The 20340-nt window shown below is 33.9% G+C and overlaps 1 protein-coding gene across 1 annotated transcript in view; it reads right to left on the reverse strand.

Annotated features, from left to right (window-relative positions):
* The window catches only part of HMGCLL1 (3-hydroxymethyl-3-methylglutaryl-CoA lyase like 1), a 245224-nt gene that overhangs the window by 89577 nt on the left and 135307 nt on the right, over positions 1 to 20340 (reverse strand). The window lies entirely within an intron of this gene.

Raw genomic sequence — 20340 nt, forward strand, 5'->3', positions numbered from 1 at the left:
TTAGGGCTATATGTCTTCTTCAGTTCTTTCCACCTCTAAAATAATGTTCCTATAATTCCATCACTAACTAGTAAGTTAGTCACCTCTTTAAATTTATTTTCAAGCCTTGGTGGCTTCATTTGCAAAGCAGAGGTATTGATCTAGGTGATCCCTAAAACCCATATCCAACTTTGGAATGCTATGATGCTATGAAATAAAGTGTGATTTATATTCTATCACTGATGAACATGCTGAACTGCTCTAGGCACAGGGATACTTATGAAATCAGGGCTTTTAATCAGTGATCATGAAGTCAAAAGCTCTGTCCACATGCACTGCATGATGGTAGTGCCTAAAGTGTTGAATGTAAAGTCAAAATGACCTGAGTTCAAATTGTGCTTCAGGCAATTTCTACTTGTGTGTGTGCATGGACAGATCATTCTCAGTGATCATCTATTTCTTCTTTGTGAAAGAGGGAATGGGAGTAATAATTGCAAAGCTCACACCATTGGATCTTTTATTGTTCAGTCATTTGAATTGTGTCTGACTCTCCATGATCCAATTTGGGTTCTTCTTGGCAAAGATACTGATGTAGCTCCTATTTCCTTCCCCAGATCATTTTACAGATGAAAGGAACAGAGGTAAAATTAAGTTAATTGAACAGTGTCACATAGCTACCACATTTGAACTCTGTTTTTCCTAACTCCACGCCAGGTGTTTTATCTCCTGTACCACCCAGTTGTTCCTTGTTTTTTGATAGAAATAAATGATTATATAAAATGATGTGTAAAATTATACACACATATGCTGTATGTATTTTCTTATTATATTTTGTCAAATCAACTAACATTTATTAAGTGCCTATGATGGAAAGACAAAGCTAAGTGACTTTTTACTAATTGCATTTTCTTGGCTCATAACTTCAAAGAAAAGTTAATGTAACCTCTTTCTTACTCAATCTAAAAATGATTTATTCTTTTTGGCCAGTCACACACTGGTCCCAATTATAGAGTAGAAGATCTAGGAGGAGAAAGGGATTACCTAATGAGGCAAAGAATAGCAACTTTTTTTTTTTTTCCTGAATATACATAAGCACTAGGCAATAGTATGCATCAATAAGATTATCTCTCCAGGTCACTGATTATAAATCTACATTCAAGTCAATCACAATAACAGATTTTAAAAAGTCATTTGGTTTGTAGTTAATATTCTTTTTCAATAATGGCTTGCTACAATTCATAAAAAGTGGGACTTAATAATACATTTAGTTTATTCTTTTTGCATGTATCTGTAACTAAGAACTGTGCATATGCTTTAAATAATTAATACTGTGTTCCTTATCTATTTCTTAGGGCCCAGATCATAGAAGAAATAATGCTAAAAATATATAACCATTCTAGATCTATTTTCATATTATTTAATATCTTTTTCCACATTTTTTTTCCTCAACATTACATCTTTTTAATCTGTATTTTTGCCTTGTAAATCTGTATGGCATAAATTTTAAAGCCAAGGTGATATTTATTTCTGTGACTTAAGGTACAAATACATTCATTTCAATAAAGGTTCAAACTGGGAATATATTTTATTTTGTTATGCTTACTTGTTAAAGGACTTTGTTCTTCCTCAGTGGGAATGAAGCAATGAGAGGCAGTGAAGGAAATTTCTTTTTTTTTTTTTAATGCACAGAAGTCTTCAACCTCCATTCCCATTTCTACTACCATTAACACAGAATATCTATTCCTAATTATATCCCCTTGTCTCAGCTCAGCCCTCCTACTTAGCCTAATGCACCATGGCTAAAATACAGGTTCGCATAGCTGGTACTCTGTCCTCTTGATGAGATTAAATTCAGGAAACCAAATGATGAGATTAGGGTTCCTGGTCATCAGAGAGTTAGATGATGAGATTAGTGGCACATTCGGCTTTCAGGGAACCAAATGGAGAGGTTTGGCTCCCCTGAACCCCTTTAAAATTAGCACAAGGTAGAGAGTTTTGGGGAACCCCCTTTTGGCAGCACAGAGGTTCTTCATAAAGGAATTTACAAACCCAAAAAGCTAAACTGATAAAAAGAAGTTTATTATTGGCATTGAGAAGTCAGCCTTTGCTATGCATGAATAGAAAGGCTGAATTCCTTAATGGTAAGGTCCCAACAGGGGAGTAAAGTTTCTAATAGAGAAATCCTGACAGAGAGATATAAAGTCTCATTAGGGAAATAGGTGAGGGAGATAAAGAGAAGGTAACACTGAAAGAGAATATTATTCCAGCAGGCAGAGGCTACTATGCCAGGGAGAGAGAGAGAGTTTCCTTGGCATGGTATATTAGTTCCTCAGCAAGGAGTGAGTTCCAAGGTGGCTTTTTTTATCTATGAGCTGGGTTTCAGCTTGAGCTGTAATTGAATAGAAAATCTTAGAACAGAATGGTTGTTTCTCCAATTCAATGAGGTTAGAATCCCCAACTCTGGACTCAGCTAGCCCCACCTAAATTACAGAATGAAGCTGTTTGTCCTCGGGTGGGGTCTTTACAGTGGCAGGATTCAAGGAGAAAGTCTTCTTAAAGGAGCTTCTCAAGTGCTCTATCTCATGGCTCATTCCCAAAGTCAGAGAGAGAGAAAGAGAAAGAGTTTTAGGGCTCTCTTCATCACTCTGCCCCAAGACAAGGAGTAGATATGAAAAGCAATAGCAGTGAAGAAGATATGGCTACTGTTTTCTCATACCCAGGATGAAAGTAAGATCTTGGGCATCAAGAATGACAAGGTTACTAGTGGCAACATGCCCATTCCCTGTAAGGGGGAACAAGGATACTACTGGGAAAAGGATGAATGGAAATTCCTTCAAGGCATATAATGACCCCACACAAAATTATGTGATTATTTCACAGATGGATCTATTGCAAACAAAACAAGAGCATATCCACAAATGGAAAGAACAATGCGATGTCTAGAAGCCTGTTGCTAATTCTCAGAGCAAAGAAGAAAGAAAAACAATAATAGTGTTGGAAAAATATTATGCATAGTAAGAAAAAAAAAGTTACAAAAAATAAAACAAATAAGGAAGCTGAAGAAGCTGTTATAAATTATATTAAAGAGATGTCTCCTGTTACTGAGGGAGAATGTGTGCTTTGACTATATTATTTTTCACCCCAAATGCAGCTAGCAGGCCAAATATTTCCTAAGTATGTATTTATTCCTCATCACTGAAAAAATATGATATTATATCTTAATTTTACTCAATAAAACTATTCACATACACTGAATTAATTATATTAAGATCTTTTGGGACCAATCCTCTTTAGATCTAATCTAATCATTGTTACTGAATATTTTCTTCAACAATTTTCTCCTTGGCATTCCAAATTAGAGGGAAATTAAAACTCCAAAAATAAGAATTTCTTGCATTTTTGTGGACTGTTATTTTTCTCTTATAAGAATAATTTTGTTATTTTCAGTTGTATGGATAATATAATTACCTTTCAAACAGTTTTGTTTTGTTTTAATGTGCATAAAAGAACAGAATGAAGGACAAAAGGAAACAATGATAAGCAAGACAACTTTGATAGTTATTTTGGAATTTGCTATATAATTAAAGGAAAAAAAAAGCTGTACATGAAAGAGATTCATGGTTTCTTTACTATCTTCTTTTTTCTCTTCTCATTTGTCTATGGTGATGCTCATTTTACTTGTTTGTTAAATTTATAATTAAAACATAAAGATATTCAAATATATTTGTGTGTATTTAAGATATGTACATCTTATATATATGTATATATATGAAGATATGTATATCTTAATTTCTGTTATATATAACTATACCTAGGATTAAAGCTTGGCTTGGAAGTCTTATACTTGAATAGATAGATGGAGAAATAGATAAGATATTGTTATGAACATTCCCAGACATAATGTAGAACTTCTAAGAGGAAGCATTAAGTCCATTGACTTGCTCATGGAAATTATCAATCCACTTCTTGCCCGGATATAGCAAGGCATAAGAGTGGAAAAACAAATATTTAATCTAAAAAAACCTATTGCTCATTTCATTCTTTCCTCAAAAGCTTTCAGTGATAGCTATTAAGCCATGACTACATAAATATAGCAAATTCCTATTAACTCTTGCTAGCTATGTATTTTTTTTTCTGGCACCCATCAGTGCCAGACTAATATATTGGGCTAAAAAGAAATATCCAGCCTCAAACCAACCATACACATGGGAAGAAAATCTCTTTGCCAGATGTCTCACTTTTGAGACACATTTTGCTACAGGATACTTTCTAGAATTTACATTTCTGTTTAACTGCTAAAGTTAAGAAGCAGTGTAAGAAAAATGTCATTCACTCCCAAGAATATGGCATTATATCCACTCATTGTAAGACAAGAAATTCAGTCATCAAAGGTTCTCATTATCATGCATGTATTACATTGTTCACTTGCCTTTTTCATGAGAAGATCTCATTACATATTGCACCCTAAAGGAAGAATGTGAAAGAAAAGAGTATTGTCTCATCTAACTCTCTGTTGCCCTGAAGCTTTAGATCCAAAAGTATAATTTTATTCATTATTAGATGGCTACCAAAGGGAGGGAACATGAGATCAATAAAATGTTATTTGAGTAATCAAAGCAGCTCAGCAGTCATGATCTGAACCAATACTGACATTTTAGAAGTTTAAAATCATAAGTATATATATAGGATCTGAAATTACCTTGTCCAGTCCCTATTTTGAAATTTGGGGAAACTGTAAACCTAGAAATTTTAAGTGATTTGCTTATGGTCACACAGGAAATAAGTAGCAGAGCTAGACCTCTAATTTCAAAATCAACTCTTTGTCCACAAAATCATGAAGAAGTTGAAATTTTTTTTAATAGTGGGGTCAGCCATTATTAATTTTATAGTATTTATGATGACAGCATTTTTGAAAATAGAGACCATGAACTTCAATGAATGAGTTATATTCACAATTTAAGTATGACACTAATTTCAGGTCAACTTAAAAAGAGGTTTCCTGACAGTAAGGGTTATTAAACATGGAAATGGGTAACCAAAGCAAGTTGTGGATGTTCCCTTGAATATCCTTAAAACTTTTTTTGATTCTCATTTGTGTTGGGTAATTTAAGAATAAACTAACCAGAAAACAGGTGGGGGAAGAACAAAATGAACTCATCAGATCACTGTTTTTTTTTTTGTTTGTTTGTTTTTTAATGATTCTGTGATTTCTATATTTCTTATCACAAAAGTTATAAATTCTAATGAAAGAATATTTTCTTCCTGTTATAATTTTCTCTATGCAGCTAAATGATAAGGTCACCAAATATTTTCTGCAATTATGTCATTTATATAGTGGTTTAGAGAAAGTTCTTTAGATAAAGAACTGGCTTACTGACAGGAAAAAAATAGGTTCAGGTGTCATTTTTGACAAATACTGACTATGTGGCAACTCACTGAATTTGTGCTGCTGACAGCTCTCGTACCAATATGAACTGGTGTTTCTGCCTTGAGAGATCAAGTCTTGTCATGGTTTCACCACTTAGGATTTTATTCTTATTCTCATTCCCTAAATATTTATTTGAAAATTCAGTGGATATTATCCCATATATTTTGTGGTTGAAATATTCCTTAACATTATGGAAGGGAAGTTTTACATATTTATACTGATAAAAACTAAAGAAAAATTTTATGAATGCATATGCTTCAGTAGGTCAGTCAATGGGCAGTGAAATCCTACCTAAGATGCACTAGCTAATACACTGAGAGAGCTAGGAGGTGCAGGGAATTGAACTTGGGACTTGAAGTCAGGAAGGCCTTAGCTAGAATCTTGTGTCAGATATTATCTAGCTATGTGATTATGGTTAAGTCTCTTATCACCTCTGTACCTCACTTTTCCTATTTGTAAAATGGTGATAGTAACAATACCTCAAAGTGTTGTTGTAAGGATTAAATTAACATATATATATAAAATATTTAGTAAACTTTAAAGTGCTATGTAAGTGCTAGGTATTATTATGGTGAGTTTATAAAACTATCAAAGGAAAAGAGTTTTACATTTTTGAATTTTGTTAGTAATAAAAAGAACAAATATAGATTGATTGTAATATGATTATATCTGCACTGAGAAAAGTGACTTAAAAGCATTGTATGCAATGTGCATTTTAATGAAATTTTCTTTCAATGAATTTCAACTGATAAAAAACTAGAAAATAATTACATTTATCATGTGCTTTTCATTTTTTCTGCTCCTGTCTGTCCTTTGTAATTCAGGCAGTCACTAGAAAAACAGCAGAGAATTTTGTAAATGTCCCCTGAATTACACATGAAAGAATGAAGCCCTAAATGTAGATATTTCAATACTGTCTCACAGTATTGTGAAAGCATGTTGTTGAAAGTATGTGTACCTGTGGTTAGCTGACCACACATTTTATAATATTGATTTGGCACAGTGTCCTTGTTGAATGTGTCCCAGATGTTATGTAAAGTTCTGCACATTCACAAAAAAGTGCATGTATATGTATATTTATATATACATCTGTGTGAGTGTGTATAAAACAATGGCCTTTATGATTCTAATAAAAACTACTACTTAGACCATATGTAAGTTTTCTATTTTTATAAACATTTAAACTATTTTTGTAAACATTTATAAAACAATAGTGTCTTACAGATTTTAAATCTGACAGCTGACGACATAAATTTTCTGGATGATGATCAAGTATATGTTGATGCAGCTGTTGCAGTAGTAAGACATACATACTGAAGGCTATACTAGTTAAGTATATACATTTTTTCTTATTTATAAGAATCACCAACAGTCAATGACTTACACTGAGTACATAAATTCTAGTTTGCCAGTAAAAATATAGTCAAATTTAAGATCTGTAAAATTTGAGGGCAAGTTATTCTCAACTGAACACATAAATGTTTAAGCTAAATATGTAAGTATTTGTTTTAAAGATAAATAGGATAAGCTAAAAACCAGCAGTAGTGTTCTAAATTGAAATCACTTTGGTATTGGAAAATATACATGTGGATGAAATACACTAAGAAATTCTTCATGTGATTTGTATGCCATGCATTCTCCTAAATACTTTTCAGCATGTTGATAATATTGCATAGTAATGTATAAGACAAAGCAATGTATAATGTGCCTCATTAATTCTTGAACATTAGAGAACTGACCTTATAACAAAAATGACAATGGTTCAGGAAGCTGGATAGTATAGCAGATATAATATCTGATCTAAAGTAAGAAAAATTTTAGTTCAAATCTGTGCCTCTGGGGAAGCCATTTAATTTATGTTTGGCTCAGTTTTCTCATTTGTGTAAAAAGATGTGGATGATGATAACAGCACTACCCCATAAGGTAGGCAGCCAGGTAGCTCAATCAATAGAGTTCTGGGTCTGTAGTTAAAAAGACTTGAGTGTGAATCTGCATTCACACATTTACTAATTGTGAGAACTTGGGCAAATCACTCAATTTCTGTTTGTGTTAATCCACTGGAGAAGGAAATGGCAAAATACTTCAGTATCTAGACCATGAAAATTCCACGGACAGTACAGTCTGTGGGATCATGAAGAATCAGATACCACTTAACAACTGAAGAACAACAATATTCTACAAGGTTGTTGTGAAGAATAAAATGAAATAATATTTGCAAAACACTTTGCAAACTTTAAACTACTTTTTATAAAACTAAAATACTACATAAATTTTGAGGATGATAATATTTCTTCTAACATATACCAACATGTCACAATGTCTTAGTGCCCTTGACCTTAAGAGTCTATAAGATTCTAAGTATATGGGAAGATACCAATCTATCCTGGTAGAAGGAACTTCACATGAAGTTGCCTATATCAATGAAACTATTGGTCCAGTTCCAATACCTTTATTATATGTTTTTATTTTTGTTCCCTGATGGTATCCTTAGATTTAGGAAAGCTGGATCCATTTTTATTAGTTATTAATAAAATAAAAAAGCAAACAAAGGGCATATATCATCCTTATAAAGAAAACTTCAATGATTATATTGATAAAGACTCTTCAAATTGTCAACTGTACTCTTCATTTTTATATAGTCTGTGTGATTAAACTTGCCTAAAATATTCAAATATTCAAATGGTTTAGTGTATTGATATATTATATTCCATCCAACAACTGCTTGCCCATTTTGTGAGACTCTTATCTATGACTAATCATCAATTTGCTATAGGAAGTATACATCATGTGGCATCTCTTGACATCTCAAGAACATTAGTGGTTGTTCATGTGGTATAGTAATTAAGGTCCTGACCTTGGAATCAGAGAGAACTAAGTTCAAATCCTCCTTCTAAAACTTACTAGTTCTTCAGGTAAAAGTAAGTTACTTTAACTCTTGGGACCTCAGTTTCCTTATCTGTAAAACAAAAAGGTTGAATTCAAAGTACTCCATAGTTCCTTCCAGCTCCAAATCTGCAAAATACCAATTATTTCTCACTTTAGCAAAATATTTATTTATTTATTTATTTTTAGTATTTTTTTTATTTTTATTTTATAATAACTTTTTATTGACAGAGTCCATGCCAGGGTAATATTTTTTTTACAACATTATCCCTTGCACTCGCTTCTGTTCTGATTTTTCCCCTCCCTTCCTCCACCCCGTCCCCTAGATGGCAAGCAGTCCTTTATATATTAAATATGTTAGCAAAATATTTAAATCTAATCCTTCAGAGACTGTCTGTTCTTTATATTATAAAGTGTTCATATCTGCCATATAACATTCCATTCCTGACAATGTGACACTCATTTTTTCCCTTTATTTTGAGACACTAATATTCTATGATCCAAATCACATAACAACAACAATAGAATATTGATACTTCAAAATAGATCTTTGTAAAAGGAGATGTTTGAAATATTTAAAGGAGCTTTTCAATTTTTCCATATTCAATTCAGTTGACAGTTCATTTTGTAAATTTTTAGCCCAACTGCTTGATTCTCCACTTGCACTGAGGCTCATTGCTGTTGGAAAAATTTTCTAGGTTTCATTCTTAATTTACTTCTCTATTTCTGTGTGGATGGTTAGGGTAAATTATTTTAACTATTTAAAGTTGTTTTTTAGAAGTCTTTGAAATGGGCTCATACTTGATACAACCAGGAAAATGTAACAGAGAGGAAACAATCTTCAAATGTATTTTTGTTGGTTATTTAAAAAATAGTAGAGTAAAATATTACCAATATAGTTATTCTCCAAGGTGTTTTCATGCATACATGGTAATTACACAAGATTCCTTGAAAGCTTTAATAACAGAAACACTTTAGTTCAACTACCCTCTTATCTTTAATATCAAAGAAAGGATAAAACAGGGAGACATGCCTGTCAGCAATGATCATTCACCACTGGCATGGAGGAGATCCAACCCATAGTTCAAGTTTAAGAGGAAATGTTAAAATCTTCTATATTCTCTTGTTTGGAGATGAAAACTCTACCTACAAATATAAATTAATTTATTATAATATTTATTTGTCTTTTCTGATTCAAATGAAGATTGTATTTGTCCTTTAAAGTCTTTCTTTTTTATGAGAGCAAAAAAATCATAGATTTTATAGTTGTACTTTTTTGTATAGGAAAAGACACACTGATATTTATTTTCTATTAATTCTTTAAAAAACAGTTACATTCATTGGGGGAAAAGACAGATACACAAGAGGACATCCGGTTAAGATGGTGGAGAAGAGGCACACAGCTGTGTAAGCTCCGCGTTTTCTCTCACTATCCATTTTATTACAAGCCTCTGAATTAATGCTTGACTGAAAAAAAACCCACAATAGTTACCAAGAGAAGCCATCCTTGAGAATCGCCAAGAAAGGTCTGTTTTTACTGGAGGGCTGGGGCCGTTTTAGATCGGGCCCAGGCAGCGGGCAGCGGCAGTGAGAGCACGGGAGCAGACTGGAGAGGGGGTGGGGAGTGATCGCAGCCGTCTCTGCGGGGAGAGCTTCGCTACAGGACTGGATACTTTGCTCCGGCAGCAAGTCAGCAGCCCAGCAGAGAAGCTAAAAACACCGGGGCTGAAGAATACAACCCCAAACAGCTGGAGTCTCTCGGGACCTGGCCGACCCCCCCCCCCCCCCCCCCCCCCACAGTGACTCAACACGCTCTGGGATCTCAGAGCGCAGGCGCAGAATAGTCCTGCTAGTGCCTCACTGCTGCCCCCTGCAGTCTGTAGAGGAAGCTCGGTAACACACCCAGCCCCTCCCCCAAAGAAAGACTCCAGTTTTTTCTTTTTTTCTTTGCTAGTTTGTCTTTGATTATTAGACAGAATGAGCAAGAAACTGAAGAGGACTTTAACCCTTGACAGCTTCTATACAGAAAGAGAGCAGACTTTAAATCCTGAGGAGACTAAAAACAGACAGTCCCCAGGTGAATCCCCAAAGAAGGAGATCATCTGTTCCTCAGCACAGAGGAATCTCGTGGAGGAAATTAAAAAGGCTCTCACAAGGGAGCTAGAAGAAAAATGGGAAAAGGAGAGGGAGGCTTGGCAAAAGAGCCTGAAGAAGTCAGTTAAAGAGAGAGTGGATAAAGAAATAAAATCCTTGAAAAATAGGATTGGTGAACTGGAAACAGAAAATAGCTCTCTAAAAAACAAAATTGGCAAAATGGAAAAAAATTCCACAGAACAAAAGAACTCAATGGGACAATTAGAAAAAGATTTTAAAAGAGTGAGTGAAGAGAATACTTCACTGAAAATCAGAATTGAACAAGTGGAATTGAATGACTCGAGGAGACAAGAAGAATCAGTCAAGCAAATCCAAAAAAATCAAACAATGGAGAAAAATGTGAAATACCTTCTGGGGAAGACAACAGACCTGGAAAACAGATCCAGGAGAGACAATCTGAGAATCATCGGACTTCCAGAAAAACATGATGAAAAAAAGAGCCTGGACACTATTTTCCAGGAAATTATCAAAGAGAACTGCCCAGAAGTCATAGGAACAGAGGATAAAATAGACATTGAAAGAATTCATCGATCACCCTCTGAAAGGGATCCTAACATCAAAACACCAAGAAATATAGTGGCCAAATGCCAGAACCCTCAAATGAAGGAAAAAATACTGCAAGCAGCTAGAAAAACCCAATTCAAGTATCGAGGAGCCACAATAAGGATCACCCAGGATCTGGCAGCATCCATACTAAAAGATCAAAGGGCCTGGAATATGATATTCCGAAAGGCTAAGGAACTTGGTATGCAACCAAAAATAACTTACCCAGCTAGAATGAGCATCTTTTTCCAGGGAAGAAGATGGACATTCAAAAAAGTAAGCGAATTTCACCTATTTTTGATGAAAAAGCCAGAACTTAACAAAAAGTTTGATCTACAAATATAGAACTCAAGAGAAATCTAAAAAGTTAAAGATTAATCTTGGGAACTATATTTCGGCTATAAAGATGTATAAAGAATACATGTATACCTTGTTCTAGAAACTAGATGTGGAAAGGACATTATACCAGAAAAAGGATAAAGTGGGGGTAGTACATCTCATGAAGAGGCAAAGGAAACTTATTATATCTGAGAGAAAGAATGGAGGGGGATGAATATAGTGGGTATCTTACTGCCTTCAGAAGTGGATTTAAGAGAAAAATTTTAGACATATTCAATCTATGGTGAAACTTCTCCCACCTCATTGAAAAGTGAGAAGGGAAAAGTGAAAAAGAAAGGAATAAGCTAAGTGGAAGGGAATACGGAAACTGGGAGGGAAAGGGGTAAGATAGGGGGAGGAACTCTAAGGCGGGGGGAGGGATACTAAAAAGAGAGGGCTGTGAGAAGCAAGTGGTGCTCACAAGCTTAATACTGGGAAGGGGCCAAGGGGGAAAGAAGGGAGAAAAGCATAAACAGGGGTTAACAAGATGGCAAGTAATACAGAATTGGTCATTCTAACCATAAATGTGAACAGGGTAAATTCCCCCATAAAGAGGAAGCGGTTAGCAGAATGGATTAAAAGCCAGAATCCTACAATATGTTGTTTACAGGAAACACACCCGAAGCAGGGAGATACATACAGAGTAAAGGTAAAAGGTTGGAGCAGAATCTACTATGCTTCAGGTGACATCAAAAAAGCAGGGGTAGCCATCCTGATCTCAGATCAAGCAAAAGCAAAAATTGATCTAATTAAAAGAGCTAAGGAAGGGCACTATATTTTGCAAAAGGGTGGCATGGATAATGAAGCAATATCAATATTAAACATATATGCACCAAGTGTGTAGGATCTAAATTCTTAAAAGAGAAATTAAGAGAGCTGCAAGAAGAAATAGACAGCAAAACTATAATAGTGGGAGATCTTAACCTTGCACTCTCAGAATTAGATAAATCAAACCACAAAATAAATAAGAAAGAAGTCAAAGAGGTAAATAGAATACTAGAAAAGTTAGATATGATAGATCTCTGGAGAAAATGTAATGGAGACAGAAAGGAATACACTTTCTTTTCAGCAGTTCATGGAACCTATACAAAAAATGACCATATATTAGGACATAAAAACCTCAAACTCAAATGCAGTAAGGCAGAAATAGTAAATGCATCCTTTTCAGACCACGATGCAATGAAAATTACATTCAACAAAATACCTGGGGGAAGTAGACCAAAAAATAATTGGAAACTAAATAATCTCATACTAAAGAATGATTGGGTGAAACAGCAAATCATAGACATAATTAATAACTTCACCCAAGAAAACGATAATAATGAGACATCATACCAAAATGTATGGGATGCAGCCAAAGCGGTAATAAGGGGAAATTTCATATCTCTAGAGGCCTATTTGTATAAAATAGAGAAAGAGAAGGTCAATGAATTGGGCTTGCAACTAAAAATGCTAGAAAAGGAACAAATTAAAAACCCCTAGTCAAACACTAAACTTGAAATTCTAAAAATAAAAGGAGAGACCAATAAAATTGAAAGTAAAAAAAACTATTGAATTAATTAATAAAACTAAGAGTTGGTTCTATGAAAAAAACCAACAAAATAGAAAAATCTGATTAAAAAAAGGAAAGTGGAAAATCAAATTGTTAGTCTTAAAAATGAAAAGGGAGAACTCGCCACTAACGAAGAGGAAATTAGAGCAATAATTAGGAGTTACTTTGCCCAACTTTATGCCAATAAATTCGACAACTTAAATGAAATAGAAGAATACCTCCAAAAATATAGCTTGCCCAAACTAACAGAGGAAGAAGTAAATATCCTAAACAGTCCCATACCAGAAAAAGAAACAGAACAAACTATCAATCAACTCCCTAAGAAAAAATCCCCAGGACCAGATGGATTTACATGTGAATTCTACCAAACATTTAAAGAACAATTAACTCCAATGCTAAATAAACTATTTGAAAAAATAGGGATTGAAGGAGTCCTACCAAATTCCTTTTATGACACAGACATGGTACTGATACCTAAACCAGGTAGGCTGAAAACAGAGAAAGAAAATTATAGACCAATCTCCCTAATGAATATTGATGCTAAAATCTTAAATAAAATATTAGCAAAAAGATTACAGAAAATCATCCCCAGGATAATACACTATGACCAAGTAGGATTTATACCAGGAATGCAGGGCTGGTTCAATATTAGGAAAACTATTAGCATAATTGACTATATCAATAACCAAACAAACAAAAACCATATGATCATCTCAATAGATGCAGAAAAAGCATTTGATAAAATCCAACATCCATTCCTAATAAAAACACTTGAGAGCATAGGAATAAATGGACTTTTCCTTAAAATAGTCAGGAGCATATATTTAAAACCATCAGTAAGCACCATATGCAATGGGGAAAAACTGGAACCTTTCCCAGTAAGATCTGGAGTGAAGCAAGGTTGCCCACTATCACCATTATTATTTAATATCGTATTAGAAACACTAGCCTTGGCAATAAGAGTCGAGAAAGATATTAAAGGAATTAGAGTAGGCAATGAGGAAACCAAACTATCACTCTTTGCAGATGATATGATGGTATACCTAGAGAACCCCAGAGATTCTACTAAAAAGCTATTAGAAATAATTCATAATTTTAGCAAAGTAGCTGGCTACAAAATAAATCCCCATAAATCCTCAGCATTTTTATACATCTCCAACAAAACCCAACAGCAAGAGATACAAAGAGAAATTCCATTCAGAATAACTGTTGATAGCATAAAATATTTGGGAATCTATCTACCAAAGGAAAGTCAGGAATTGTATGAGCAAAATTATAAAAAAGTCTCCACACAAATAAAGTCAGACTTAAATAATTGGAAAAATATTAAGTGCTCTTGGATCGGCCGAGCGAACATAATAAAGATGACAATACTCCCTAAACTAATCTATTTATTTAGTGCTATACCAATCAGAGTTCCAAGAAAATATTTTAATGATCTAGAAAAAAATAACAACAAAATTCATATGGAACAATAAAAAGTTGAGAATCTCAAGGGAATTAATGAAAAAAAATCAAATGAAGGTGGCCTAGCTGTACCTGATCTAAAATTATATTATAAAGCAGCAGTCACCAAAACTATTTGGTATTGGCTAAGAAATAGATTAGTGGATCAGTGAAAAAGGTTAGGTTCACAAGACAGAATAGTCAACTATAGCAATCTAGTGTTTGACAAACCCAAAGACCCTAACTTCTGGGATAAGAATTCATTATTTGATTAAAAACTGCTGGGATAATTGGAAATTAGTATGGCAGAAATTAGGCATGGACCCACACTTAACACCATATACCAAGATAAGATCAAAATGGGTCCATGACCTAGGCATAAAGAATGAGATTATAAATAAATTAGAGGAACAGAGGATAGTTTATCTCTCAGACTTGTGGAGGAGAAAGAAATTTGTGACCAAAGATGAACTAGAGACCATTACTGATTACAAAATAGAAAATTTTGATTACATCAAATTAAAAAGCCTTTGTACAAATAAAACTAATGCAAACAAGATTAGAAGGGAAGCAACAAACTGGGAAAACATCTTCACAGTTAAAGGTTCTGATAAAGGCCTCATTTCCAAAATATATAGAGAACTGACTCAAATTTATAAGAAATCAAGCCATTCTCCAATTGATAAATAGTCAAAGGATATGAACAGACAATTTTCAGAGGATGAAATTGAAACTATTACCACTCATATGAAAGAGTGTTCCAAATCATTATTGATCAGAGAAATGCAAATTAAGACAACTCTGAGATACCACTACACACCTGTCAGATTGGCTAAGATGACAGGAAAAAATAATGATGAATGTTGGAGGGGATGCGGGAAAACTGGGACACTAATGCATTGTTGGTGGAGTTGTGAACGAATCCAACCATTCTGGAGAGCAATCTGGAATTATGCCCAAAAAATTATCAAATTGTGCATACCCTTTGATCCAGCAGTGTTTCTATTGGGCTTATATCCCAAAGAAATACTAAAGAAGGGAAAGGGACCTGTATGTGCCAAAATGTTTGTAGTGGCTAGAAACTGGAAAATGAATGGATGCCCATCAATTGGAGAATGGCTGGGTAAATTGTGGTATATGAATGTTATGGAATATTATTGTTCTGTAAGAAATGACCAGCAGGATGAATACAGAGAGGACTGGCGAGACTTACATGAACTGATGCTAAGTGAAATGAGCAGAACCAGGAGATCATTATACACTTCAACAACGATATTGTATGACGACATATTTTGATGAAAGTGGATTTCTTTGACAATGAGACCTAACTGAGTTTCAATTGTTAAATGACGGACAGAAGCAGCTACACCCAAAGAAAGAACACTGGGAAATGAATGTGAACTATCTGCATTTTTGTTTTTCTTCCTGGGTTATTTATACCTTCTGAATCCAATTCTCCCTGTGCAATAAGAGAACTGTTCAGTTCTGCAAACTTATATTGTATCTAGGATATACTACAACATATCTAACATATATAGGACTGCTTGCCATCTAGGGGAGGGGGTGAAGGGAGGGAGGGGAAAAATTGGAACAGAAACGAGTGCAAGGGATAATGTTGTAAAAAAATTACCCTGGCATGGATTCTGTCAATATAAAGTAATTATTAAATAAAAATAAAAAAAGACAGATACACAAATATAAAACAAAAACAAATAAAAAAACTTGACCTTTCATTAAAACTCTCACTGTAGAGAATTACTAGACACAATAATATGAAAAAATGTTGAGAGAAAAATCAAACAATATCGCAAAGTGTTAAATATCCTTTAAATGATAAGCCCTCTTCACAGATTTTCTCTCAGACCTAATTTTTTTTCTCTAGAATAAGCTCCTGAAGGATAGTAATGCTTCATTTTTTATCACTGAAGACTCACTTACCATGGCTTTGGCTGAGTTTCATGTATCAGCTTGAAGGACTTTGTACAATGTTTTAGGATGTATATCAGTCATTGGAAGCCAAGTTTACCTATGCACAGAAAGACTCAACACCAGATAATTAGATGGCAGATGATATGTTAGATAAACTCATATAAAACATATGTAAGCCCCAGTTCCAAAGACCACAAAGATGGGTGGAATTGGCAAGAATCAGAGAGATTCAGTCATCTCTCTCTGAATTCTCCTCAAATTGCTTAGAACTCTCTCTACAGTTGATTTGGATGTTACTGACTTCAGTTCAAGAGAGAAGATGGGAGGGTTATCTCCACTTCAGTTTGCTGAAAAGACTGGGAATTCAGAAGTTTTCCCACTTTTGACAATTCTTCCCTGCCTTCCATGCAGGACAGGGTATTCATCTCCATCAATAAGGAGAAAAAGCCACAATAATGAGCTTTGAAACTGGGGTTATATATATCCTAATGTCAAGAGGATGCAGTGATGCAAATGATGAATGAAAATTTATCTATTTTTAATATATCAATGTACATGAGTATATGCCCTTTAGCAATAAAAAGTTACTTTATAAATTCATTGGATGTCAGAGAAATGACAGCTTTGAATTTATTATTTGCAATAGGTAATTCAAATTAGACAATTTAAAATCTATCAAGTATATAATCTCCTAATCACGATCTTTGCCTCAATCCAGTTCCTATCTCTTCCAATTTAATTTCTATTAAATTGCCAAATTGATTGTTAAAGTACTGGCCTGATTGTCTCTACTGAGTCTGTATCACAAAGAGATCATCTAAGAGGGAAAAAAAATCCACATGTGCAAAAATGCTTATAGCAGTCATTTTTGTAGAAGTAAGAAAATGGAAAGTGAGTGGATATCCATCAGTTGGGGAATGGCTGAATAAGTCACAGTATACAAATGTAATTGAGTATTATTATTCTATAAGAAATGATGAGCAGACTGCTTTCAGAAAAGCCTAGAAAGACTTACATGAACTGATACTAAGTAAAATGAGCAGAACCAAGAAAACATTGCATACAGTAACAACAAGATTATGCGATGATCAACTGTGATGAACTTGACTTTTCAATAATGTGATGATTCAAGGCAATTCCAACAGACTTGGAACAGAAAGTGCCATCAACATCCAGAAAGAGAACAATGAAGACTGAATGTGGGTTAAAACATAATGTTTTCACCTTTTTTTGTTGTTAGTTTGCTTGGAAAAAGGAAACATCTTTTGATATGATTTTTCTTATACAGCATGACAAATATGGAAAAATGTTTAGAAGAATGACATATTTTTTTCTTTCTTTATTTTTTTAAAATTTTTATTTAATAATTACTTTATATTGACACTCGTTTCTGTTCCGATTTTTTTTCCCTCCCTCCCTTCACCCCCTCCCCTAGATGGCAAGCAGTCCTTTATATGTTGGATATGTTGCAGTATATCCTAGATACAATATATGTTTGCAGAACCGAACAGTTCTCTTGTTGCATAGGGAGAATTGGATTCAGAAGGTATAAATAACCCGGGAAGAAAAACAAAAATGCAGATAGTTCACATTCGTTTCCCAGTGTTCTTTCTTTGGGTGTAGCTGCTTTTGTCCGTCATTTATCAATTGAAACTCAGGTCTCTTTGTCAAAGAAATCCACTTCCATCAAAATATGTCCTCATACAATATCGTTGTTGAAGTGTATAATGATCTCCTGGTTCTGCTCATTTCACTTAGCATCAGTTCATGTAAGTCTCGCCAGTCCTCTCTGTATTCATCCTGCTGGTCATTTCTTACAGAACAATAATATTCCATAACATTCATATACCACAATTTACCCAGCCATTCTCCAATTGATGGGCATCCATTCATTTTCCAGTTTCTAGCCACTACAAACATTTTGGCACATACAGGTCCCTTTCCCTTCTTTAGTATTTCTTTGGGATATAAGCCCAATAGAAACACTGCTGGATCAAAGGGTATGCACAATTTGATAATTTTTTGGGCATAATTCCAGATTGCTCTCCAGAATGGTTGGATTCGTTCACAACTCCACCAACAATGCATTAGTGTCCCAGTTTTCCCGCATCCCCTCCAACATTCATCATTATTTTTTCCTGTCATCTTAGCCAATCTGACAGGTGTGTAGTGGTATCTCAGAGTTGTCTTAATTTGCATTTCTCTGATCAATAATGATTTGGAACACTCTTTCATATGAGTGGTAATAGTTTCAATTTCATCCTCTGAAAATTGTCTGTTCATATCCTTTGACCATTTATCAATTGGAGAATGGCTTGATTTCTTATAAATTTGAGTTCTCTATATATTTTGGAAATGAGGCCTTTATCAGAACCTTTAACTGTGAAGATGTTTTCCCAGTTTGTTGCTTCCCTTCTAATCTTGTTTGCATTAGTTTTATTTGTACAAAGGCTTTTTAATTTGATGTAATCAAAATTTTCTATTTTGTGATCAGTAATGGTCTCTAGTTCATCTTTGGTCACAAATTTCTTTCTCCTCCACAAGTCTGAGAGATAAACTATTCTATGTTCCTCTAATTTATTTATAATCTCGTTCTTTATGCCTAGGTCATAGACCCATTTTGATCTTATCTTGGTATATGGTGTTAAGTGTGGGTCCATGCCTAATTTCAGAATGACATATGTTTAACCTATATAGGATTGCTTGTGATTTTGGGGAGAGGGAAGGTGGGGGATGAAGGAAGAAAAATTTAGAACAGAAAAATTTTGCAAAGGTGGATGTTGAAAACTATCTTTGTATGTATTTGAAAAATAAAATACTATTAAAAATAAAAATACAGGTCTGGACATAACATACTCTTACCAGTAAGCTCCAATGTTTACCTAATGCTTATAGTATAAAACTTAAGTGCCTCTATTTAACATATAATGTCATTTAAAATCTGACTCCAACATCTCTTTCCATACTGCTTAACAATTATCCCCTTCATTTACTTTATGGCCCATCTGAATTTGCCATTTGCTGTCCTTTACCAACAATATTCCATCTCCCATCTTCATACTATCCCTGGTGCTTGGGATGCATTTCCTTCTCACATCTGCCTCTTAGAATCCCTAGTTCTCTTAAAAAACTCAGCTCATATGACATCTTTTTCATGAGGTCTTTCCTGATATACCTCCTGTTAATTATTCATTTAATATACTAAGTATTTCTCCAGGGAAATATTTCTCCTGGGAAATATTTCTTCATTTTTATCTAAGATCAGTGTCTTGCACTCTAGTTGGCAAAAAAGGTGCTTAATAAATAAAGGTTGATAATAGTAATCTGTCATATTAATTGAGTTGTGTATCTCATGAGTTTTGAAATAATCACCTTTGGACAGCTTCCAGTAATAATGGCTAGAATTTGTATAGTGTTTTAAGTTTCACAAAGAATTTATAAACATTATTTCATTTGGTCCTCATAACCTAAATGCTTTTATTTTTCTCATTTTAAAGATGAGATGAAGCAGGTGGAGGTTAAATGACTTTCCCAGAAGTACACATCTATTCAGTATTTAAAGTTGGGTGTGAATTCAGTTATTTCTGAGTCCAGGACTAGCAGTTTCTCCACTGTACTATTTAGAGGTTAAGCAAAAATTACAAGAAAATGAGGCTGATTCATTTATAAAATTGTAGAAAGAAAAATAATGAATTTGAAAAATTACAAAAAAAATTATGTACTATGATTAGTATTATTATATTAATCTTACAATATAATATACCATAATGTAATGTAAAATATAAATAGCTTAAAAGAGGCCAAAGGAAACAAACTTCTTGTTAAAATTCATATAAGTTATAAGTGATTATTAATGTCATTAAATTATAGGTTTATAATTGGAAGAGGTCTTTGAGGCCCTAATTGAAAATAATAATAATTTCTAATGGATCTTGCCGACTTGATTCTCTATATTCTTTATAATTATTCTTTATAATAATTTTTTAAAAGAACATTCCCTTTCATTTTTCTATTTCCTACACTATAACAACCAAGGTAAATAGACTAC

This window comes from Antechinus flavipes, chromosome 4 (assembly GCF_016432865.1).
Source record: "Antechinus flavipes isolate AdamAnt ecotype Samford, QLD, Australia chromosome 4, AdamAnt_v2, whole genome shotgun sequence".
Classification (NCBI taxonomy): Eukaryota; Metazoa; Chordata; class Mammalia; order Dasyuromorphia; family Dasyuridae; genus Antechinus; species Antechinus flavipes.